Below are 27,489 nucleotides of genomic sequence, written 5' to 3'. Positions count from 1 at the left end.
CTAATCTTCAAATCATATTGTTTATATATTTACCACTTATTTTCCTCATCATTCTGTTTTTTAGACATTTCCTCTGGGATCACTTGTCCATTCCTGAAAAAATATTGCTTAAGTAAAAGACTTTAGGAAAAGTTCTCAGTTGACAAACTTAGATTTTGTTTGTGTAATAAAGTCATTATTTTCATTTAATTTGATATTTTTTTCTGAGTATATAATTCCAGTTTAGTATTTATTTTCTTTCAGATCACTGAAAATCTGTTTCACTGCTTAGTGACTTGTACTCTTGCTATTGAGGGGTGTGCCAACCAATTATTTTTGCTTTTTCTATTTCCTCTATTATTTTTAATATTTATCTTTTAAAAATTTTTATGTAGCTTTCATTATGATTTGTCTTGATGTATATTTAATCTTTACCTATTATGCCTGGAATTTGTCAGACTCCTTTAATGTATGGGTTATAATCTTTCCTCTTAGCCATTAACTCTTCAAATATTGATTCTATGCCATTCTTTCACTTCTCTCATTTCTTTCCTTCTGGAATTCCTATCAAAAATATGTTAGAGGGCTTCCCTCGTGGTGCAGTGCTTGAGAGTCTGCCTGCCAATGCAGGGGACACGGGTTCCTGCCCCGGTCCGGGAAGATCCCACATGCCTCAGAGCGGCTAGGCCCGTGAGCCATGGCCGCTGAGCCTGCGCGTCTGGATCCTGTGCTCCGCAACGGGAGAGGCCACAACAGTGAGAGGCCCGCGTACCGCAAAAAAAAAAATATGTTAGATTATCTGATTCTGTGGGTCTCCAATCTTGTCTCCTATAGATTCCATGTTTTTCCTTTCTGCTTATGGCTAATTTCACGAATCTATCTTTCAAATCACTAATTCTTAATTCTATTCACAGAATCTGCTAACATATATCCAACAGATATTAAATTTCAGTTATATTTTTATTTATTAAAGTTCTACTTGATCCTTATTTACGCTAGCCATGTCATTTTTACAGTTTCCTGTTTCCTAGAGATATTTTCAATTTAATACATTTTTGAAAATTGAAATATGGCTTGTTTAAACTCTATTTTTGGCAGTTCCACCATTTTAAGTCCTTTGAAGGTGTGTTCAGTAATATCTATTGGGTTTGTTCATATTTAAACATTATTCTGTGCTGGTAATCTTTGACTGGTTGCTGGATCTATACTTGTATATTTATTTGTAGCAACACCTAGAAACCATGGATGAATGTGCTATCCTCTTTAGAGGATTTGCATTTACCTTAAAGACTAAAAGCTCTGGGCTTCCCTGGTGGCACAGTGGTTGAGAGTCTACCTGCCGATGTGGGGGACGCGGGTTCGTGCCCCGGTCTGGGAAGATCCCACATGCCGCAGAGCGGCTGGGCCTGTGAGCCATGGCCGTGCAAGTAATACTTGTCTCAAATCAGGTTCAAGCCCTTGAGGGCCCTTCTGTGTCACTACTCAGACATATGCCCAGAATTGTTTCTGTCATTTTCTTCTTTGCTTGTTTTTATAACTTTATTGAGGTATAATTCACATAACAAAAATGTGAGGAAAGGGAATTTAAATCTTTTGCATGTGAATAGCCATGTATCCCAGCACTATTTGTTAAAATGACTACTCTTTCACAACTGTATTATCTTGGCACTCCTGCTGAAAATCAATTAGCCATAAATGCAAGAGTTTATTTCTAAGCCCTCAATTCTATGCCACAGATCAAAGTATCTACCCTCACACCAGTCACACATTGTCTTGATTACTTACTTTGTAGTAAGTTTTAAAATCTGGAAATATGAGTCCTCCAACTTTTCTTTGTTTTCAAGATTATTTTGGCTATCCTAGATCCCTGCATTCCCTTATGTATTTTATGATCAGCTTGCCATTTTCTGCAAAAAGGAAGCTGGGGATTATAAAGATTGTGCTGTTGTACATCAAATTGGGGAGCATTTCCATTTTAGCCAAATGGAGTTGCCCAATAAATGAGTATGGGACATTTTTCCATTCATTTAGGTTGTTGCAAAGGTGTTGACAAAAGACTGGAACAAGTTAATAGGCCACAAAGCTTACCATTCTTACCAAAATTCAGTAATTGTTCTTGATTAAACACTTTGTGAGTTTTTGCAAACATTTGGTTAATTTTAGAGCTCTGAAAAAGTTAAATTTTAAAAATTTCCCCTTCGTTCTCATTCTTTTACCAAGGAGTGGAATTTTGAAGATTCTTACCTTGCCATTCCAGAAATGCTTCTTCCTTTCATTTTTAATGTCCTTTTGGCAAGGAGTGATTTTGTAGTCCAGATATAATGCTCCCCCACCCTAAAGTCATTGTCTCCTCTGACCCAACTCATTAAACTGTATCTCTCACAAGACTTCCTACTCTAAGTGGCTCTGGTCACAGTCTTTGCAGGAAACTGTAAAAATGACATGGCTGGTGTAAATAAGGATCAAGTAGAACTTTAATAAATAAAAATATAACTGAAATTTAATATCTGTTGGATATATGTTAGCAGATTCTGCGAATAGAATTAAGAATTAGTGATTTGAAAGATAGATTCGTGAAATTAGCCATAAGCAGAAAGGAAAAACATGGAATCTATAGGAGACAAGATTGGAGACCCACAGAATCAGATAATCTAACATATTTTTTTTTTTGCGGTACGCGGGCCTCTCACTGTTGTGGCCTCTCCCGTTGCGGAGCACAGGATCCAGACGCGCAGGCTCAGCAGCCATGGCTCATGGGCCTAGCCGCTCTGAGGCATGTGGGATCTTCCCGGACCGGGGCACGAACCCATGTCCCCTGCATCGGCAGGCGGACTCTCAACCACTGCGCCACCAGGGAAGCCCTGAAAATGTATTTTATACAGCATTGTTTGTTATTATCGATGAATGGAATAATCCCTGAAAACTGAGTAAGATCTCCTCAGGTGAGGATATGTGGAAAGAGAATTTTAAACAGAGAAAATAATATGAGGGGAAAAAAAGCAAGTTTGAAAAAAATCTTTTTTTTCCTGAGTGTGGATAGACAAAGAGGCAAAATACCATTAATGCAATGAATAAGGATAGTGGTGGCAGAAAATGTGACAGTAAGAGAGAAAGATTTTACATTAATATATTATCCTTAAAATAATAATTATCTAGGTCAACATTTTCAAAAGCTGTTCTGCTGATTAGAAAGGGAATTCAATATGGTAAAAATACTTAGGAAGCACTTTATTTTCTTTCTCTAAGATTTCACAATGACAATAGCCTATAAGTTAAGGTTTCTAAAACTTATTTATTAGTATTCTAGTTCAATAGTATTTACCTTAGGAAAATCTGGTTTGGTTATTGCATACCAGATAATTCTTCTGATTCTCTAGGTTTTAAGTAATATGTTTAAATTTTGATGAATTAAACATTAAAACACTCAGACATTCTATTTTTTTTTTTTTAGGTTTTATGTGATGGTTTATGAATTACAATTTTACTGAAGACAAGACCTGAGAAGCTGTGTCTTCTGAACTTAGGTCATTGAAGCCTTGTTAACAGATGTTATTTGCAATGGTATTGTTGTTTTCATTTTGTAAAGGTATTATCAGAGTGAGAATTCTACAGAAAGTGTACACAGTCGAGTTCATACAAAGTTCAATGCTTATAATAGACCCACTCAGGAGACAAATGCACATACTATGTATTTATCTGAGTCAGTACTATTTTACGGCCATGTGTTTCTATAAGATGAATAAAACACACAGGTGTGAATTATCTCTCCTTCTCCAGTGTTTGATAGTTTGAAAAAAAACTGAACCAAAAGGGGTGGCATTTTTTTCTTTCATTGCAGCTAATTTTCTTTTAATTACATGTAGTAAGCTTGACAACTCAATTCTCCACGTGCTTATTATTTATTATTACAACACTTTCATCTTCATCTTCCCTTGGAGAAATGGGTTTATGTGGTTTGCTCAAGTCAATATGAATTTGGAAGTTATGACAATTAATTCTATGCTTTTATAAAATATTTAACTATTTTGAAAAATACTGCAAACTTTCAGATAATTTTAGCACTTTTTGCTTTGCTAATTAATCATACCATTTTGATACTTAAGAGAAATGCAAGAAAATGGTCACGTCCAGTATTAATGTGACAATTATACCAAAGTTTTTCTTTTAAAGGTTATTTTCTCCTACATAGTTTGATAACCACATCCAACTGGTTTTGTGTTTTTGAATTATATTCCACCATACTTACCTTTTACTATAAGCTGAACAACTAAAAATCTCAACACTTTAAACCACAAAACCACATGAGATATTTTGCCTGGAAATTTGCTTTTATTAAAAGTGAAAGCATGGCACTTCCCTGGAGGTCTAGTGGTTAAAACTTCGCCTTCCAATGCAGGCAGTGTGGGTTCAGTCTCTCGTAGGGAAGCTAAGATCCCGTGTGCCTCAGGGCCAAAAAACCAAAAATCATAAAACATAAGCAATATTGTAACAAATTCAATAAAAACTTTAAAAATGGCCCCCATCAAAAAAATCTTTAAAAAAAAAAGTGAAAGATTTTCTCTTTATATCATTAGAAAATATGCCTCATATTAAAAGAGTAGAAAAAATGTGTCAGGAGTTTCTCTTTCACTCAGGAATTGCCATGGGAAAGTAAACAATTTACTTAAATTTATCTTGGAATGAAGGCTTTATGTTGTTTATATTCATCTCAAAGCGAGGTCTTGATATCTCAGAGTATATCGTTTTCATTAGCAGATTTCACTCACCTTTCAGAAGAAAGATTTTAGACATTTTGGAGACAATAAATGGCCATTCACTTAAAAACAATTTTCCAGCCACTTGAAGCTAATTGTCCCCAAAGCATTAAATTGAATAATTTTTGCTATATTAAACTTCCTTATTGAACAAGCTGATATTAAAATACCACTAAGTATATTCACCTCTGTACAAAGATACAACTTTTTGACCTCTAAATCTTGCTGATCATAATATACAACTGAGAGTTGAATGACTGTCCTTGCTCCAGTCAAGTTCCGATTTTCTTTTATCTCCTTACTCTTTTCTCTTAATTTTATCTAAATCAAAGATTATGTACAAATTATGTTTCATTGAACTACTTAAAATTAATCTTTGGAAATACTTGAATTCAGGATTAATAATAATTAAGAGACAGATGTGCAGTATCTTACATTAACAGATTTTTTATAAAAAATCAATTTTTTGGATATATTATTTTTAAGGCACAATCCTAATAATAAACGACTTCAAATAATATCCTTCAAAATATTTTTGCATAATATTTAGTAAACAAGGAGTAGGAATTATGTTTCTTGTGAAATCTGGCTGCTTTGCTGTAAAATCTCTTGGCTATTTCTGAGATAATTAACCCTGTGAAGAAAGTGAAAAACATCTTGCTTTCTGGGAATACTGTTTTGTGTTGTTTTGTTTTTTCCACAGATTCCATCATTGGCCTTCTCTTATTTTTATTATCTTGTTGTGACTTTCTCCCTTTCATTTTAAAAATATAAGTTGTAATTCAGGGCAATTCTATTCTCTCTCATGGTTTAAACTGCCATGTATACATTGATGTAACAAATCATAGTTCTATCACTTCCTCCACTGTGCCACTTACTGACTCCTAAATTCAAGAACTAATCCTCAAACTTGCTTTGTTTAATCTTCATTTAAGGGGAACATAATGCTAAAAATCTGACAATTATTTTAAAGCATTTCTCTCTTCTCCATTACTCAAATATTACGATTTATGCACTATTGTTTCTCATTCTGAGTGTTTCTCCTATTTATCTTCTCCTTTTGGCCTCACTTCTACAATCCAGTTTGGGTCTTCATTATTGTTTGCTTTGACATGTATAAAAGCCACCAAATAATTTTCTCTGCTTCCAGTTCCTTCCTCTCTCCAGTTAATCTATTAAAGACTACTAATGTTATATTTCTAAAATATGGACCTGATTATATTTTCACATGATAATTATAAAAGAGAAGATTTTAATGGCCCTTTAATATCTGGAGTAAATATTGTTAATCTTAAGCATAGCCTATATTGTCTTCTATATTCAGGCCCCAAAGCTAATGCTCTATATACTGATATTTCCCCATCAATCCATTTCAATTAACCTCTAGCAAGTTCAGGATAATTGCTATGTTTTGGTCTCATGCTTCCATGCAGTTGATGATATTTTATTTTCTACACAAAGTATTTTATATATAAAAATATAATTCTACCCAACATCTCAGGTCATACATTATCTTTGTAAAGCCGTCCCCTTTTTTTTCATAGAATTAATTGTCTCTCCCTATGCTTTCATAGCATTTGTGTGTAGCCTCTCTAAAGCACTCATCACAAAACATTGGTGAGTTAATTTCTTTTTTTATTTGTGGTAGCAGGGTTTATATATTATTCATAGTCTATCACCTTAACATAATGCTTACCAAAAATACACATTTATTTCATAAAAATATATTTAAAAATTTTTAATCTCATGAGAAGTCTTGACATCTAAAGATAGTTACTGTTTATATTTCTATTCAAATGCTTTCTAAATGGTAATAGATACAAATGCTGTTTGTAGTGAAAAAATGTATTCTTCATTTAGCTAATAAAACCATAGCTACTGCCTAAATTACTTAGCCTCCCTCAAAGTTTCTGAGTACAAACCCGTAAACAATTAGTAAATTAATATATTAAAATGTACAATATTTTGTCATATCCTAACAATGTCATTGTTGAGTAAAAGTATATTGCAGAGGAGTAAGTGAAGGAGGGCAAGAGTGCCAGTATGTGGTTAGATATTTCGGGTGAGTAGTCCTCTGGTTAGCATTCTAGACATAGGAAATATTTTAGTGTGCTGCCTTGTTTCTGAAGTTTCTTTTTCTTCATTCAGTTCAGTATACCCTGGCCCTCCATTCAGTCCAGGACACCTAGGCCTTGGTCTCTCTGGCTAATGCAGCTTAACTAAGCTCATAAAAGGTGCTATCATTTTTATCAGTAAAGCTACCTCATTTCTTCCTTTTCAGAACAAACTTATAAGGACATCGAATTAAGAGTCAAAAACATGGATTCTTAAAGCATGCAGTAGACAAGAACAGGAAGTAGCACAAGAGCTACTTCCCAATCTTTTAATATTTACAAAATGTCTTCGTAAGCTTGAATGAGATGTAGATAGATAGATAGGTAAAATAATATATAAATATGTAACAAAATAATCTGACATTTAATATGCAAAGTTACATATGAATATAATTCGTTATAATTGAAAAGTACAAAGGACTTGAAGCAGTCTTGTTATTTCAAAATTTAAGTTTAGGTTCTTCTAAAATATTTCAGAATTATTGGAGAGATTTCAAATGGATAGAACATTTCCAATAAATTAATAATTATCCAAGAAATGTGAACTGCAATTTACAATGACTGGAAATGTTTTAGCACTTTTTCTTAAACTCTGAAAACCCTTTTAAGTTATTTTGTGTCACTCTTTGTACTATTTTTAAAGATATTTCAATTTCATATTTATGCTAATGAGATTTCAAATATAAGGAGCTCTTCAGTTATTCTTATTGTTTCATTACTATTTTCTCTATCTATGGCAAGAGAATGCACACATACTTAACAAAATATTTACAAGTTCCAAATGTATGGTGCAAAAGGTTGATTGAACAAAGGCAAATTCTAAAAGATGTTCCTGTATTCTAAGTGTGACCTTAAAAGCGACTGACCTCTTTTCAGTTTAATCGTAATGCATTAATTGTCTTATTGTTTTCTTTCCATAACATTTTCCATTTTCTTTTTGTTTTGAAAGTAAGCATGTTTTCTATAGTAAGTGAATGGGAAGAGGAGAATAAAAGAAAAAATTTACAGTATCTCTTTACCTAACTTCTCCAAGTCTACTCTCTTAAAATAATGAAGCTAACAGTTTGGTGCGTATGTACCTATACTATACCCCATAAACATATAAAACATATACATGTTATCTATCTATCTACCTAACAAGGATTCTTATTTAATGTTTAATGAAGCACAACACATATGTGTAAGATGTTTAAAAATATACAACTCAATGAATTATGACAAGCAAATACCCATATGACCATCACCCAAACAAGAAACAGAACACAGATAGAGCCCCTAGAAGCTTCCTCCTGCTCTTATCAATAACCATCTTTAGCCACATTCCAATGCTAATTGCTACGCTGATTTCTAAGACTATATTTTAACTTTCTCTGTTTTTTTAGGAAACTTATCTAGCAATATTTATTAAGTATGTATATTTTTGTGTCTGCCTTCTTTTGCTAAATATGTTTGTGACATACAGTTGTTACATAGAGTGATGTTTTATCAATTTTCATTGTTGCTTTGTTATTCCACTGTATGATATACCACAACTTAATTATCACTCTAATATTCTTGGATATTTGGGATGTTTCTGGTTTGGGACTTCTTATGCGTTGAATTGTGTTCCCTCAAAATTCATATATTGAAGTCCTAACCCCAATACATCAGAATGCAATTTTATCTAGCAATAAGGTCTTTACAAAGGTAATCAAGTTAAAATAAGGTCATTAAGAAGGTCCCTAATCTAATATGACTGCTGCCTTTATAAAAACTGGAAAATTGGAGACAGATACACCCACAGGATAAAACCCATGTGAAGATGAAGGCAGCAATCTGGGTGATACTTGTATAAGTCAAAGATTGCCAGAAAACCACCAAAACCTCGGCAAGAGGCATAGGAGAGATTTTCTCTCGGAGCCCTCAGAAGGATGCAATACTGCCAACACCTTGAGATCTTGGAGTTTTAACCTTCAGACATATGAGACAATTATTTCTGTTGTTTAAACCATCCAGATTGTGGCACTTGTTATAGCAGCCCTAGCAAACTAATACAGGACCACTATAAATAATGTGACTGTGAACATTCTTGTATCAGTCTTATTATATGCATAAACATGGATTTATATTGGGTATATAAATATGAGTGCAATTGGTGTGTGACAGGGAATTTTTGTGCTCAACCTCAGCAGATAATGCCAGTTTTCAAAATGTCTGTGTCAATTTACTACAAGGCGTGTGAAAAGATTTCCATTTCTTTCTATCTTTAATACAACAAGGTATTATAATGTATTTAATCTTAGACATTTTGATGGATGTTTTACTGTGTATCATAATGATTTTAATAAAACTCCCATAGTTACTAATAAGGTTGAATACTTTTTCATATTTTTATTGGACATTTCATATATTCTTTTATGAAATACCTTTTCATATTTATTGCCTATTTTTCTTTTGTAATATTGTTCTTTTATCATATTGTGAAGATTCTCTATAGAGTCAAGAAATGAGCTCATTGCCTGTTATATATCTTACATTTTACATTTACATTTTAAGATATATCTTATATCTTCTCCTTATCTATATCTTGCATTTTCATTCTCTTAATAGTTTCTTTCAATGAATGAAAGTTTTTAATTTTAATGTAGTCCAATCACTTTAAGAAAATAAAACAAAAATTGTCAGACTCCCAAATCCTAAAAATAGTCTCCTTTTGTAACTTATAGAATATTATTTTGTGTTTTGCATCTAGCTTTTTCTTTCCTGTGTGATATATAGCAGTGATCAGATTTCATCAGTTTGCATATGGATATCTAATTTGCCTAGCATGGTTTAATACAAAGTTTTTTGTTTTAAATCAAATTTTCATATATGCATGGCTCTGTTTCTGGATTGTCTAATTAGTTCCAATTTTCTATGTGTGTATTCTTGTACTATAAAAAGCTACCTTCCTACTATAGCCTTTTAATGTCTTTAAAATAAATCTTGATAATCAAGTTCTCAGAAAATGTTTCCACCTTCTTCAAAAGGGCCAAAAGGGCCATACCAATTCTATTTTTGACTTTTTGCATCTCTATAAATTTTTGGAAACATCGTGGCATTTTACAAATACTCACACACACTCTACTGAGATTTAATTCCTACCAAGGTGAATCCATAGATAACTGGTAAGAATTGATAGCTTTACAATATCGAATTTACTAATTCATGAACAAGGATCTTCTCACACTTAATTAAAATTTTTAATTTTTTTTTATGAAACTTCATTGATAGTTTCTGTGTAGAGGTATTGCACATATTTTGTTTGACTTATTAATTGAAGCTCTGTGCATTTGATGTTATAAATGGTAACTTTACTTTTTATTTCATTATAAATATTTATCTGTACACACAAAATATTTTTCTATTTAACCTGCATTGAGAAAACATGCTAAAAATCACTTAATTCTAATAAGTTAACTGCTTATTCCTTTAATATTTTTACATAAAAATGATTTCATCTGCTACTTGTGGAAAAACTTTTTTTGAAAACTTTAAGTCTTTAAATTTGGGTTCTTTATTTTTGCCTCCTCACTGATTAGAATATGCAGTGTGAGGAACAGTAGTGTTGTTAGAGGGTACACTTGTCTTTGAACATTTCTTCTTAAGTAAGATACTTGCTATTTACATTTTACAGATATCCTTAATCAGAGGAAGAATTTTGTCTCTAACTTCTACATAGTTAGTAGTTTTAATCACAATTAGATGTGAAATTTATTAATCATTTTTCTGCATCTATTCCCATAGTTATTTGGAATACAGGCATACCTTGTTTTACTGCATTGAACTTTATTGCACTTCACAAATACTGTGTTTTTTACAAATTGAAGATTTGTGACAACACTGCATCAAGCAAGTCTATCAGCAGCATTTTCACAACAACATTTTCACTTAGTGTCTGTTTTACATTTTGGTAATTCTTGCAATATTTAAAACTTTTTTTATTATTGTACTTGTTATGGTGACCTGTCATCAGTGATCTTTGATGTTACTACTGTAATTATTTTGAGATGCCATAAACTGTGCCCATATAAGAAAACAAACTTAACCAAAAAGTTTTGTGTATGTTCTGACTGCTCCTCCAATCGGTCATTGCCCCATCTCTCACCTTTTCCTTGGGCCTCCCTATTCCTGAAACAAACAATATTAACATTAGGCCAATTAATAACCTTACAATGACCTCTAAGTGTTCAAGTGAAAAAAAAAGAGTCCCACACATCACTTACTTTAAATCAAAAGGTAGAAATGATTAAGCTTAGTGAAGAAGGCATGTTGTAAGCCAAAACAGGCCAGAAGCAAGGTCTCTTGAGCCAAACAGTTAGCCAAGTTGTGAATGCAAAGGAAAAGTTATTGAGGGAAATTAAAAGTGCTACTCCAGCGAACACAGGAGTGATAAGAAAGCAAAACAGCCTTATTGCTGATATGGAGGAAGTTACAGTGGTCTGGACAGAAGATCACACAGCCACAGCATTCGCTTAAACCAAAGCCTAATCCAGAGCAAGGCCCTAACTCTAATCCATACTAGGAAGGATGAGAAAGGTGAGGAAGCTGCAGAAGAAAAGTCTGAAGCTAGCAGGGCTCAGTTCATGAGGTTTAAGGAAAGAAGTCATCTCCATAACATAAAAGTGCAAGATGAAGCAGCAAGGGCTGATGTAGAAGCTGCAGTAAGTTATCCAGAACATCTAGTTTAGATCATTAATGAAAGTGGCTACACTACACAATAAATTTTCAATGTAGATGAAACAGTCTTTTATTGGAAGAAGATGCCATCAAGAACTTTCATAGCTAGAGAAGAGAAGTCAATGTCTGGTTTCAAAGTTTCAAAGGACAGGTTTACTCTTGTTAGGGGCTAACGCAGCTGGGGACTTTAAGTTGAAGTCAATGAGCATTTACCATTCCAAAAATCTGAAAATTATGCTAAATCTACAGCCTGTGCTCTATAAATTAAACAACAAAACCTAGAGAACAGCACATTTGTTTACAACATGGTTTACTGAATATTTTAAGCCTACTATTGAGACCTACTGCTTCGAAAGATTTTTTTTTAATGTCACTGCTCATTGACAATGGCACCTTGTCACCCAAGAGCTCTGATGGCGATGTACAATGAGATTCATGTTGTTTTCCTGCCTACTAACACAACATCCATTCTGCAGCTCATGGATCTGGAGTAATTTCAACTTTCAAGTCTTATTATTTAAGAAATACATTTCATAGGCTATAGCTGTCATAGATGGTGATTCTCTGATGGATCTAGGCAAAGTAAATTGAAAACCTTCTGGAAAGGATTTACCATTCTAGATATCATTAAGAACATTTATGATTAATGGGCTGAAGTAACAGTGGCAACATTAACAGGGGTTTGGAAAAAGTTGATTCTAACCCTCATGGATAACAAGGAAGGGTTCAAGACTTCAGTGGAGAAAACAACTGTAGATATGTTAGAAAGAGCATGAGAATTAGATCCTGGAGATGTGACTGAATTGCTGCAATCTCATGATAAAACTTTAATAGTTGAGGGGTTGATTCTTATGGATGAAACAAGAGAGTGGGTTTTTTGAGATAGAATCTACTCCTAGTGAAGCTGCTCTGAAGACTGTTAAAATGACAACAAAGGATTTAGAGTTTAGGATTACATAAACTTAGTTAATAAAACAGTGAAAGGATTTGAGAAGATTGACTCCAATTTTGAATGTCCTCCTGTGGGTAAAATACTATCAAACAACACTGCAGGCTACAGAGAAATCTTTGGTGAAAGGAAGAGTCAACTGATGCGGCAATCATCATTGTTGCCTTATTTTAAGAAACTGCCACAGCCACCCCAACCTTCAGCAACCACCACTCAGATCAGTCAGCAGCCACCAACACGGAGGCAAGACCCTGCACCCACAGAAAGTTTATAACTCATTGAAGGCTCAGATGACAGCAATTTTAGCAATAAAGTATTTTTAATTATAGTATTACACTGTTTTTTTAAACATAATGCTATTTCATACTTAATAAACTATAGTGTAAACATAACTTTGTTTGTGACTCACTTTAAGGTGGTATTCACGTTATAGCAGTGGTCTGGAACTGAACCCACAATAACTCTGAGGTATGCCTGTATTTTATCTGTATCTTAATCTTAATTTAGTTACTTTGCTTAGATGTATTTTCTAATTTTGAAGCAAACTTCTTTTCTTGCAAAAATCTAATTTGGTTTGTGTTATATGTGTGTGTGTTTATGTGTATATGTATGTTTGATTATACATTTTATACATTGTCAGATTTGATTTGACAATATTTTATTTAGAATTTTTGCATTTATATTCAGGATTGAGACTGGCCTTTAATTTTCTCCCCCATTTTTTAAATCCCTTTCAGCTTTTGTTGTCAGAATTATATTGAGCTTATAAATTAAATTAGGCAATGTTTTCTCATTTCCTATTCTATTTAAGTGTTTCTGTGTTTAACATTATTTGGTCCTTAAATATTTGAAAGGAGTCCCTGGTGACATTATATGTGCCTGAAATCTCCTTGAGGAAAAGTTTTTAATAATATATTCAATTTCTGTAATCTCTCGAATTTTCACTTTCTTGTATTGTTCAGATATTCTATCTTTCCTTCTGACAGTATTTATATAGAAGTGGACATTTCACCTAAATTTTCAAATTTACTGATATAAATTTACTTATGATATCCATTTATGGTCATTTTAATTTGTACTGATATCCCCTTTTTATCACTTTAAGGTTTTTTTCTCCTTTATCTTTTCTCAATTTTCCTTCATTAGGTAAGTGTATGCCTTTTTGAAGAAACAACATTCTTTTTTGGTACTATTTTCTTTTATATCATTAATGTCAACTCTAATTTTTATAATTTCTTCCATCTTTTATGATGTTGAATTTGCTTATCCTTTTTTGAGACAAATATTAATGCATTTAAATTTTTTTCTAATGTATGCATTTAATTCTTCAAATTTTTTTGAAGCACAGCTTCAACTCATCATATGCTTTTAATATGTTGTGTTCTGTCATAATTTATTTTAGAATATTTTTTAAGTTACAATGTGATCCCTTCTTAGAACATAATATTTAGAAGGGTATTTCCTTTCCAGAACATAAAAAGACCCTCTGTTTTTAATATTTAGCTTAACTTCATCCATAAGTTTAACTGTACTCATAAGATGTTCTTTTTTTAAAAAATTTTTATTGGAGTATAGTTGATTTACAATGGTGTGTTAGTTTCTGCTGTACAGTAAATTGAATCAGTTATATATATATATATCATAAGATGTTCTTTTTGATTCCATTCCTTAGAAATATGTTGAGATTCTTTTTAAAGCACCACACATTTTAATTAAAATATGATATGTTAATGTAAACAGTAGTGGAGGCATTCTCTAGCTATTGAGCTCATGCGGCTCAATATGAAATAAACAAACAACCCAATCCAAAATCGGGCAGAAGACCTAAGCAGGCATTTCTCCAAAGAATATATACAGATGGCCAACAAACACATGAAAGGATGCTCAACATCACTAATCATTAGAGAAATGCAAGTCAAAACCACAATGAGGTACCACCTCACACTGGTCAGAATGGCCATCATTAAAAAATTTACAAACAATAAATGCTGGAGAGGGTGTGGAGAAAAGGGAACCCTCTTGCACTGTTGGTGGGAATGTAAATTGATACAGCCACTGTGGAGAACAGAATGGAGATTCCTTTAAAAACCAAAAATAGAACTACCATATGACCCATCAATCCCCCTACTGGGCACATACCCTGAGAAAACCATAATTCAAAAAGCAACATGCACCCCAATGTTCACTGCACCTCTATTTACAATAGCTAGGACATGGAAGCAACCTAAGTGTCCATTGACAGATGAATGCATAAAGAAGATGTGGCACATATATACAGTGGAATATTACTTAGCCACAAAAATAAATGAAATTGAATTATTTTTAGTGAGGTGGATGGACTTAGAGTCTGTCATACAGCTTGAAGTAAGTCAGAAAGAGAAGAACAAATATCATATGCTAACAAATATATATGGAATGTAAAAAAAAAAAAAGGTTCTGATGAACATAGAGGCAGTACAGGAATAAAGACACAGACGTAGAGAATGGACTTGAGGACACGGGGAGTGGGAAGGGTAATATGGGACAAAGTGAGAGAGTTGCATTGACATATATACACTACCAAATGTAAAACAGATAGCTAGTGGGAAGCAGCCGCATAGCACAGGGTGATCAGCTCAGTGCTTTGTGACCACCTAGAGGGATGGGATAAGGAGGGTGGGAGGGAGATGCAAGGGGGAGGAGATATGGGGATATAGGTATATGTATAGCTGGTTCACTTTGTTATAAACAGAAATTAACACAAAATTTTAAAGCAATTTTACTCCAATAAAGATGTTTAAAAAAAAGATGGGCACAAATATTAGTTTGAATAGGGAAATGGGAACTCTTTCTCTGAGCTCAAAAAGGCAGACTTAAAGCCATGATTATGGCTGAACAGTTATTCCAGAGTATAGGTGTAGGAGAGAAAAATTAACCTAGTGACCCACATGTAAAACAGACCATAACCAAGTGAATGAGATTTGAGGTTAACAGAGAGTTATCTTCTAAAATAAAGGAACCAGGTTATGACAGTAAGAAATATGTATTTGGTTTCTACCCCCAGCTCCTGCTCAGAGCTCCTAAAACCACTGTAATTTCCTAAATGATAAGAATGACAGGAGCATCTTTTGCTATAATATACGTAATAAAGATGAAAGGAGAATCTTTTGTTATTCATATCAAGGCCCTTTCAACAACACCTGAGTTTGTTAATGAGGTGACGTCTGCTAAGCTCTTAAGGATAGGGGGCTGGTTATAAGAGGAACCAATCAGATGATTAGAGGGTTGGAACTTTCATCCCCACCCTCCAACCTCCATGTAGGGGAAACTGACTGGAGGTTGAGTTAATCAGCAAAGACCAATGACTTAACCAATCATAACCTATGTCATAAAGCCTCCATTAAAAACACTTACTAAAGGTATTCAGAGAGCTTTCTGATTGGTAAACACAAGAAGGTGCTGGGATGGTGAGATTCCTAGAGAGGGTATGGAAGCTCTGCATCCATTCCCCATAGTTTGCCCTATGTATCTCTTCCATCTGGCTATTCCTGAGTAATGTCCTTTATGATAAACTGGTAATCTAATAAGGAAAAAATTTTCCTAAATTCTGTAAGCCACTCTAGCAAATGACTGAACCTGAATAGGGGGTCATGGGACCCTCCAATTTGTAGCCTGCTAGTCAAAAGCACAGGTTACGACCTGGGCTTGAGGCTGGCATCTAAAGTAGAGTGGGGATGGGGTGCATCTTGAGCCCTTAACCCATGGGATCTTACACTATCCTTACGTAGATAGTGTCAGAATAAATTAAATTGTAAGACACCTATCTGATAAGGCAGAATTACTTGGTGTGGGGGAAATTCTATACATATTTGGTGATGAATATTGTCTAAAGTGAAGTATTCTGTGAGTTGATTATTGACAGTAGAGGAGAGTAGAAGGTGTTTTCCCAAAACAAAGAAGCATCCATAAATGAATAAATGATGCAACTTATTTACAAATTTCATATGATGCTTCAAAAAATTGATCTTTTAAGATAATTCCATGAATAAGTTGATCATTTTACTCATTAGAATCAAAACTTTGGAAGTTCATTTTTCTAAAAGTTAAAATAATAGACTCCATGATAACTACTATTGTAAAGTCAGTTAAAATGTTCAAACAAAAATTTTTGTAGTGAAAATATGAATGCAACTTTGGTATATCTTGGCACTATGAGAAATGCCATGTTCTTACTAAATTAATGTACTTTGAATTGGTTGTGGTACAAACATAATTTGTTGCATCCAAAACATGACATTCTACCAATAAACACTGGAGTTATTTTCAAAGTGTAAAAATATATTATGTATACATAAAACAGTTGAACTACAATTTTTGTGACAAAGCTAATACTGAAATATATATTTGCTAGTTTACATTTTAAATAAAGAAAAATAATTTAAACTATTTTATGAAAAAGAACCACATTTTATTTAGAATTAAGAATAATAAGTCTCTTTGGATTAATATATACACCATTAAATGTCTGAGCAACACCATTAGATAATTTGCCTATCCCTAATAATGATAGCTAAAAAGGAATCCAGGGTCTTAATAAATGAGTAGATTTATGCCAATAATTTGTGGCTGATATTGGCTTCAAGCTCAGCAGGAAGATAGCATTTTGTTCATTCACTAATTCAAAAGTTAGTTATTGAACTACTAACATATTCCCAGTACTGGGATAGATTTTGGGGAAAAAACAGTGAACAAAAAAGACAAAAAGCCATGTTCCCGTATCTCTGTGGAGCTTATACTCTAGTGGCTGGAGATAGACAAAAAGCACACAATGTGTAAATGATATAGGATAGTAGGCAGTAAATGCTCTGGAAAAAAATAAAACATAATATGGGGATTGGGAGTGATTGAGCATGGGCAGTTTGCAATTTAAATGGAGTAGTCAAGATAGGGTTAATGAAATGTTTGACATTTAAGAAAAGGATTGCAAGAGGAGAGGGAGAGTTCCATGAAGATAGCTATGGAAGAGTGTTCTAGGTAGAATAACAGATGTTTACAGTTGCTTTATTCACAATTACCAAAACTTGGAAGCAACCAAGATGTCCTTCAGTAGGTCAATGGATAAATTAACTATAGTACATCCAGATGATGGAATATTATTCAGTGCCAAAAAGAAACTGAGCTATTAATCTATGAAAAGATATTGAGGAACTTTAAATGCATATTACTAAGGGAAAGAAGCCAATCTGAAAAGGCAACATACTGTATGATTGCAATTCCATGACATTTGGAAAACGCAAATCTGTAAAAACAGTAAAAACATCAGTACTTGCCAAGGGCTATGGGGTGGGGAGGGATGAAGAAACGGAGAGTGGAAGAATTTTATGGCAGTGAAAATACTCTGTATGATACTCAGAACTCAAACAGTTGCTTCATCAAAAGTAGATAATAATGGTAGGCTCCACATGCCCAAGGACATTATCAGCAGACACACACAGAAACCCAAATGGAGCTGACTGGTGAAGATCTGTCTCTGTCAAAGCAGTCCTATAAAGTTGTAAAGAGGAACCTGATTACCCAAATGTGTAGATACCAAGGTAAGGAATCAAGGACAATGAAAACTCAGGTAACTATGATATCACCCCAGGAAATTAATAAAGCTCCAATACTCACCCTAAAGAAATGGAGACCTATGAACTGTCAGGCAAAGAATTCAAAATAATCTTCTCAAGGAAGTTTGGTGAACTACAGAAACATACAGACAACTAAGCAAAATTAGGAAAATAATGCATGAACAAATGAGAAATTCGACAAAAGAATAGAAACCATAAAATAAAACCAATCAGAAATCTTAGAGTTGAAAAATATAATTACTGAATAATTCAATAGAGACTTTCAAAAGTAGACTCAACCATGCAGAAGAAGGAATCAGTGACCTGGAGAATAAGACATTTAAATTTTCTGGTCAGAGGGACAAAAAGAAAAAAAAAAGTAAAGAAAAGCTGCAGGATTCATGAAACACAATGAAAATAAACAGTATTCGCATTATGCAAATTCCAGAAGGAGAAGAGAAAGAGAAAGGTACAGAAAGTACATTTAAAGCAATAATGGCTGGAAACTTCCAAAACTTGGGAAGAGAAATAGACTTTTCTTCTCTTATAGAGTTAGTTTAAATAAAACTTAAACTAAAAAAATAAGGCAATTTAAGAAAATAGTAACCAATAAAAAACAGGGGTAGCTATATTACTATCAGACAAAATAGACTTTAAGTTAAAAATCCAGATCCAGGGACTTCCCTGGTGGTCCAGTGGTTAAGACTCCATGCTTTCACTGTAGGGGGCACAGGTTTGATCCCTGGTTGGGGAACTAAGATTCCACATGTCATGATATGTGGCCCCCGCAAAAAAAATCCAGGTCACTGAGCCCTAAAGGACACCAAATAGGTTGAACCTGAATAGGGCTATACCAAGACATTATAATTAAATTGTCAAAAGTCAAAGACAAAGAAGGAAACTTAAAAAGAAGCAAGAGGAAAAAAAAAAAGAGAGAGAGAGAGAGAGATGTTACATACAAGGGAATCCCCATAAGACTATTGTCAGATTTCTCAACATAAACTTTCCAGACCAGGAGAAAATGGAATGACATATTCAAATATTGGAAAAAAACAAACAAACTGTTAACCAAAAATTCTATACTCAGAGATAAAGAAGGGATAAAGAATTTCCTGAACAAACAAAAGCTGGAGAGAAATCATTATCATTAGACTTGACTTACAAGAAATGCTAAAGGGAGTTCTTTAAGTGGAAGTAAAAGGACATTAATTAACATCATAAAAACATAAAAAGTTAACATAAAATTCACAGGTAATGGTAAATATACTGTTAAAGTTAGATTCTGTAATATGTTATTAGTGATGCATAATACTTTTATGACTCCAGTTTAAAAGTTAAAAAATAAATGTTATAAAAATAACCGTAACTGCAATAATCTGTTGTTAGTTACACAATATTAAAATATATAAATTGTACCAGCAATAACATAAAATGTGAGGAGAAGTAAAAGTTTAAACTTTAGGAATGCTGTTGAACTTAAGTTGTTATCAGCTTAAAATTGGGTGTTACAATTTTAAGATATTTCATGTAACCCTCATGGTAACCACAAGGGAAAACCTTATGGCTATTACATAAAAGAACATGATAAAGAAGTCAAAGCATACTGATACCAAAAGACATCAAAACACAAAAAAAGACAGCAGGATAAGAAACAAGGAATAATGGATCTCAAAACAACTAGAAAACAATGAACAAAATGACATTGTAAATCACTGTTTACCAATAATTACATCAAACATAAATGGATTAAATTCTCCAATCAAAAGACAAAGAAAGGCTGAATGGATAAAAAAAGCAGGATCCAAAAATATGCTGCCTACCAGACACAGACTTTAGCTTTAAAGACACACAAACCTACAAGGAAGGGATGGAAAAAGACATTTTAGGTAAATGGTAACAACAACAAAAAGCAGGGTAGCTATTCTTATATCTGACTTTAAATGAAAAATAGTAAAAAAAGACAAAGAAGGTCATTGTATAATGATAAAGGAGTCAATCCATACAGAAGACATAACAGTTGTAAATATCTAAGCACCAAACATTGGAGCACCTAAATATATAAAGAAAAAAATAACACAGCTCAAAGGAGAAATAAACAGCAATACACTAATAGTTGGGGATTTTAATAACCCACTCTCAAGAATGGATAAGTTATCCAGATGAAGACAATAAAGAAGCAGCAGACTTGAACAATACTGTAGACCAAATGAACCTAATAGACATATAGAACATTGTATCCAGCAACAATGGAATACATATTGTTCTCAAGTACACATGAAACATTTTCTAGGATAGTCCAAATGTCAGGCCACAAAACAAGTCTTAGCAAATCAAGAAGACTGAAAGCATACCAAGTATCTCCTCTTATCACAATGGCATAAAACTAGAAATCAATAGCAAAAGGAAAACTGTAAAATTAATAAGCAACATTCTTTTGAACTACTAATGAATACAAAAAAGAAAAAATTAAAGGGGAAATTAAAAAGTTTCTTGACACAAACAGAAATGGAAATACAACATACAACAACATACAACATACAACAAAAATACAACCAGAACTTATGGCATTCAGCAAAAACAGTTGTAAGAGGAAAGTTCATGGCAATAAATGCCTACATTAAGAAGCAAGGAAACAATCTAACTCTACACCTTAAGGAACTAGGAAAAAAAGAACAAATTGAGCCCGAAGTTAGCAGAGGGAAGGAAATAATAAGATTAGGGCAGAAATAAATAAAATAAAGAATAGAAAAACAATAAAAAATATTAACCAAACTAAGAGATAAACAAAATTGACAAATCTTAGCTACAATAAACAAGGGGGAAAAAAAAGAGAAGACTGAAATCAACAAAAGTATAATGAAAAAGAGAACATTACAACTGATATCACAGAAATACAAGGAAAATAAGAGGCTACCATGAAAAACTATACACCAACAAACTGGATGACTTCTTTGAAACATACAACCTACAAAGGCTGAATCAGTAAAAAAGAGAAAATCTGAGTAGCCTAATTACTAGTAAATAGATTGAGCCAGTAATCAAAAATCTCTCAATGAATAAAAGCCCAGCACCAGATGGTTTCATTAGTGAATTTTACCAAACATTTAAAGGATTAATACCAATCTTTCTCAAAATCTTCCAAAAACTTGAAGAGGAGGGAACATGCCCAAACTTATTTTACAAGGCCAGCATTATTCTGATAACACAGCCAGATAAGGACAATACTAGAAAATAAAACTATAGGCCAATATCCCTGATGAATATAGATGAAAAAAATCTCAACAAAATCCTAGCAAACCAAATTCAGCATCACATTAAAAGTATTATTCATCATGATTAAATGAGATTTATTCCTGGGATGCTGATGGTTCAACATACGCAATCAATCAATGTGATATATTGCATTAAAAGAATAAAAATTATTTCATCATCTCAATAGACAAAGTATTTGACAAAATTCAACATCCATTCATGATTAAAACATTTAAAAATTAGGCATAAAAGGAACATAGCTCAATATAATAAAGGACATATATGACAAACCCACAGCTAATATCATACTCAATGGTGAAAGGTTGAAAGCCTTTCCTCGAAAATCAGGAACAAGGCAAGGGTGTTCCTCTCACCATACCTATTCAATGTAGTACTGGAAGCCCTACCTAGAGCAATCAGGCAAGAAAAAGAAATAAAAGGCATCAGAATTGGGAAAGAAGAAGTAGAGTTAACTCTACTTTCAGATTACATGGACTTTATATATTTTAAAAATCCTAGAGACTGAACCAAAGAAATTGTTAAAACTAATCAATGAATTCTGTAAAATTGTAGGATATAAAATTGACATACAAAATTCACAGTGTTTCTATACACCAACAAAAAAATTCCTTAAAAAAAAAGAAATGATCACATTTACAATAGCTTCAAGAACAGTAAAATACTTAGGAGTAACTTTAACCAAGAAAGTGAAAGATCTCAACTCTGAAAACAAGACATTGATAAAAGAAATCAAAGAAGGCACTAATAAATGGAAAGGTATCATGTGTTCATGAATTGGAAGAATTAAATGTTAAAATGTCAATGCTACCAAAAGATATCTATCGATTCGAGGCAACTATCAAGATTCCAATGGTAATTTTTACAGAAATAGAAAAAACACTCCAGGGACTTCCCTGGTGGTCCAGTGGTTAAGACTCTGCACTGCCAATGCAGGGGGCACAGGTTTGATCCCTGGTCAGGGAACTAAGATACCACATGCCACATGGTGTGACCAAAAAAAAAAAAATAAGAAAAAGAAAAAACACTCTAAAAGTTTATGTGAAACCACAAAGACCCTGAATAGCCAAAGAAATCCTAAGATAGAAGAAAGCAGGAGGTAACACATTTCCTGATTTCAAGCTATATTATAAAGTTATAATAATTCAAACAGTATAGTACTGGCATAAAAACAAATAGACCAACAAATCAACAGCCCAGAAATAAACTCAAGTGTATATGATCGACTAATATTCAACAGTTGAGAAAAGACAGTCTGTTCAATAGATGGTGCTGGGAAAACTGGATAGTCACATGTAAAAGAATGAAACTTGACACCTATTTTACACCACTCATAAAAATTAACTTGAAACGGATTAAAGACTTAAATGTAAGACATTAAACTCCCAGGAGAAAGCATTAGAATAAAGCTCCTTGACATGGGCTTTGGTAATAATTTTTTGGAAATTACACCTAAAGCATAAGTAACAAAATAAAAAATAAAAAAGTGAGACATCAAACTAAAAAGCTTCTGCACAGCAAAAGAAACCATCAACAAAATGAAAAGACTACCTATGAAATGGGAAAAAAATTTTGCAAACTTTATATCTGATAAGGGGTTAATAATAAATATATAATAGCAAAAAATCAAATAATCCAATTAAAAGTTAGGCAAAGGAAAAGTGAGTGGACATTTTTTTCAAAGAAGATACACAAATGGCCTACAGGCACAAGCATACCATGGAGATATTGGGGGTTTGGTTCCAGACCACCACAATAAAAGCAAATATCACAAAGTATGTCATACAAATTTTTTGGTTTTTCAGTGCATATATAAAAGTTATGTTCACACTATACTGTAATTAAGTGTACAGTAGCATTATGTATAAAAAAAATGTACATACCTTAATTAAAAAATACTTCATCGCTAAAAACTGCTATCCATTATCTGAGCCTTCAATGAGTCATAATCTTTTTGCAACAGTAGAATCAATGATCACTGATCATATCACCACAACAAGTATAATAATAATGAAAAAGTTTGAAATATATGTGGGAATTACCAAAATGTGACATAGAGACACAAAGTGAACAACTGCTGTTGGAAGAATGGTGCCAGTAGAGTTACTCAATGCACTGTTGCCACAACTTTCAATTTGTAAGGAATACAATATCTGAGAAGCCCAACAAAACAAAGCACAGGAAAGCGAGGTATGTCTATACATGAAAAGATGCTCATCATCACTAGTCATTAGGAAAATGCAAATTAAAACCAAAATGAGATATCATCTCATGCCTGTTAGAATGGCCATCATCAAAAAGATAAGAGATAATAAATGCTGGTGAGGATATGGAGAAAAGGGAATCTTTATGCACTATTGAAGGGATTATAAATTGGTACAGCCACTGTGGAAAGCATTATGGAGGTTCCCCAAAAATTAAATATAGAACTACCATATAATCCAGCAATTCTACTTCTGAGAGTATATCTAAAGGAAATGAAAACAAAAACTCGAAAACATAGTGGAAACTTCAAGTTCATAGCAGCATTATTTACAATAGCCAAGACATGGAAACAACCTAAGTGTCCATCAGTGGATGAATGGATAAAGATGTGGTGTATATATACACAAAAGAATATTAGTCAGCCATTAAAAAAAAAAGGGGGAAATCCTACCATTTGTGATAACATGGATGGACCTTAAAGGGATTATGCTGAATGAAATGTCAGAAAGAAACAAATAGTGTATGATCTCACTTACATGTGGAATAATAACACATATACACATCCAACTTATAGAAAAATAGATCAGATTTGTGGTTACCAGAGGTAGTGGGTGGAGGATAGGGAAATTGGAGGAAGGTGGTCAAAAGGCACAATCTTCCAGTTATAAAATAAATAAGTGCTAGAGATGTACAACATGTTGACTATGGTTAACACCACTGTATGACATCCAGAAAAGTTGCTAAGAGAGTAGATCCCAAGAGTTCTCATTACAAGGAAAAATTTTTTTTTCTTTTTATTGTATCTATATGAGATGATGAATGTTAACTAACCCTACTGTGGTAATCATTTCACACTATGAGTGAATCAAACCATCATGCTATACACCTTAAACTTATACAGTGATGCATGTCAATTATCCCTCAAAACTAAAAAAAAAAACTAAAATAAAAAATAGTTTAAAATAGTCTCTGAAAAACATATATACATTTATTTATGTAGATAAATAAATATATATACATATATTTTCATATGTAATTTTTATATAATTATGGAGTTTCTACATAGCTTTTCAACATCTCCTTTTGATCCTCTCCCTTTAAAATCCTATGTTCCAGACATATCAAATTATTGATACATGCTGAATGTAACATGCTATTTTCCTCAGTATTTTTGCAGAGATGCTACATGTACCTAAAACACCTTCTACTTTCCTCCTCCACTCACCCACATTCATCTGGCTCATCTTTGATTCCTATAGTGGCTAACTAAAAAAAAAAAGAATATATTTTTCTATATTCCATTTTCCAATTCACTTTTTATAGTTTATTTTGGTATCAGTGCTCACTGATACTTGGATTATCCATGAAAATACCTGATATAAATTACTTTTAATACCAAATAAATATAGCATAAAATGAATGGGAATATAGAACTACATCTTATGTATTTCTTCAAAGTGATAATTTAAAATAAATAGTTCAGAACTGAAAGTGAATATTTTGCTCACTTTTTTCAATTTGCTGGCCTGAGCCCTCATTTTATTTAAAGATTAAAAGCCATTTTCACTTCTCCCAGTGTCATTAAAAATAAATTAATATTTGTGAAGTACATTTTAACATTTATTTCAAATTAAACCTAAAAAATTGTAACTAGTAGAAATCCAGAGACAAGAGCCTCATTTTCATCATATATCATTAAAAGGAGATTTCACTTAAGAAAACAAAAATAAATACACATACACAGACACACACATGTACACATGCAAAATAAAAGAATCTGATATCATTGGTATGGCCTTGACTCAGACAACCATTGAGGAAGTTTCAGGACCTTGGAAGTTCACTAAAATGCTGCAGCTTTCCCATAATACTTGCTCTATCAATGTAGTCAATTTTTCTCCTAAAAAATAGAAATAATTCTCAAAATATACTAGATATTTGAAACTAAATTTTAGTGTTTATTAAATGCCAACAAGGAAAATAATTGTTAAAGTCATTATGAAACACCCTGCTTAAGAGGAATTGTTTCTAAGATTACAGATTCATTTTTACTTCATAGACATGTGATAAACCTGATTATGACTGAGGTCATATTTTAAGTCAACAAAAGGAATTTTCAATACAAATACTGGCCTGTAATCAAATGCTACCTTCTCAACCAAGTCTACTCAAACCACCCTCCTCCATATACCCCAAATTCTTAGCCCTTAGCCTGTTCTACTTTTCCCCATAGCACTTTGCTTTCTAATATCCTACAAAATTTATGTACTTGTAATATATATTTTTACTTATGTTTCCTCACTGGTATATAAGCCTCAAAAAGGAAGGAAATTTTGTCTATTTTACTTCCTGATGTAGCTAAGAACAATATAATAGCACTTCTGAATAAAATTAGGGCAAGTCAATCAAATTAAAGAATAAAATAGCAAAAGGGATTTTCTCTTGGTTGAAATCTAATATAATAAGCAAACAGAACTGTACTGATCCTATATCATGTCACAATCTAAACTTCTCTGTCATTAGAACAAGCCATCACCACCCATTACTCTACATCATCTTAACACAGCAGCAGAAGTAACTGTGTTTAACATGTCCTGGTTTCTGCACTTCAGAATACCATGGATTTACTACATCAGATACCTAGGTCATTTCATTTATGTTTATTTTTACTATGAATTCTAAAAGTTTAATAGTAAAACCTACAGGTATAATATGTATGACTCCTTCTAAGATCCTCAAATTAAATGAAATTTTTACCCAGAAAATTTTAAAATATTGAAACTTATCTTTTTCTTGTTGAAGGTATCTTTGATTTATCAGTTTTAAAACTGTAATGAAGCAAGAAAATTACAATTATAGAAGAGGACCAAGATTTATTATTTGCTCTTTTTGATATGATGGATAGAAAATGAATCTTAAACTATAAAAAATGCATAATAAAATTACCAAAGTTTTTATGCTTTCCAAGCTAATAATTAGAAGACTAAAAGAACATCAGTACTTGATAGATGGAATAATCCTGTTATTTACACGTCAAGGTTTGTTTGACATTGAACAGAAACAGTGTTGTTGATGACTGTGCTTAAACTGTAATAAATATGCCACCCATGTTTCATTATTGAAAAGAAGCAAAATATGCCTGTGTTTGTTGGTGGGTGCATTTACTTTTTTTCTGAGAATTTTCCAGACATTTTACATCTTACTATTAACTCATTTTGAATATACTGCTTTGATTTGAAACACTAAGTCTTTCATCATAAGCCAAAGTGAGATTTATACAGATGAGATAAATATTTCCAAATATTACCTCATGAAAATATTAATATCATAAAAAATAAAGGTGGGCATTGGTATGCTTCATAATGTTGAAGGTGGTGATAAAGTTCAACATTAAACTTGATAAATATTTTTTCTCACATATGGAATATAATTAAAACAAGATACATTTGCTGCTATATTCTGCTATTAATAAAATGGTGGCAGGGATAGAGGTAATCCATGAGCTCAGCATGTGTACTTCCAAGGCCAACCTAGCTACAGACAATGCTGAGTGCCCAATATGACAGCAGCAGAAGCCCACACTAAGCCCTCGATATGGCACCTTTATCCAGGGGTGATCAGCCAGCTACCTTGTAGCCAGTTAATTACACTGTACAGCTTCTGTCATGGAAGTGATTTTTTTTTTTCTCATTTGAATAGGCATTTACTCTGGGTATGGATTTGATTTTCCTACACACAGTGCATTTGCCACAACTACCATCTGTGGACTTATAGAATGCCTCATCTACTGTAATGGTATTCCACACAGCATTGCTTCTGATCAAGGAACTCACTTCACAGAAGAATAAGGGCAGCAATGGGCCCATACTCTTGAAATTCACTGGTCTTACCATGTTCTGCACCATTCTGAAGCACCTGGCTTGAGAATGGTA

The 27,489-nt window shown here is 32.9% G+C and overlaps 1 non-coding gene across 1 annotated transcript; it reads left to right on the top strand.

Annotated features, from left to right (window-relative positions):
* Positions 1–22,245: 22,245 nt before the first annotated feature.
* TRNAG-GCC (transfer RNA glycine (anticodon GCC)) lies at positions 22,246–22,318 on the top strand. The gene has a single exon. It is a non-coding gene; the product is annotated as a tRNA-Gly (tRNA).
* Positions 22,319–27,489: the final 5,171 nt, after the last annotated feature.

This window comes from Delphinapterus leucas, chromosome 2 (genome assembly GCF_059928025.1).
Source record: "Delphinapterus leucas isolate spDelLeu-1000000601 "Yukka" chromosome 2, BTC_Dleu_Yukka2, whole genome shotgun sequence".
NCBI lineage: Eukaryota > Metazoa > Chordata > Mammalia > Artiodactyla > Monodontidae > Delphinapterus > Delphinapterus leucas.
Note: the sequence above shows the minus strand (reverse complement) of the source record. Positions and strands in the feature narration are given on the sequence as shown.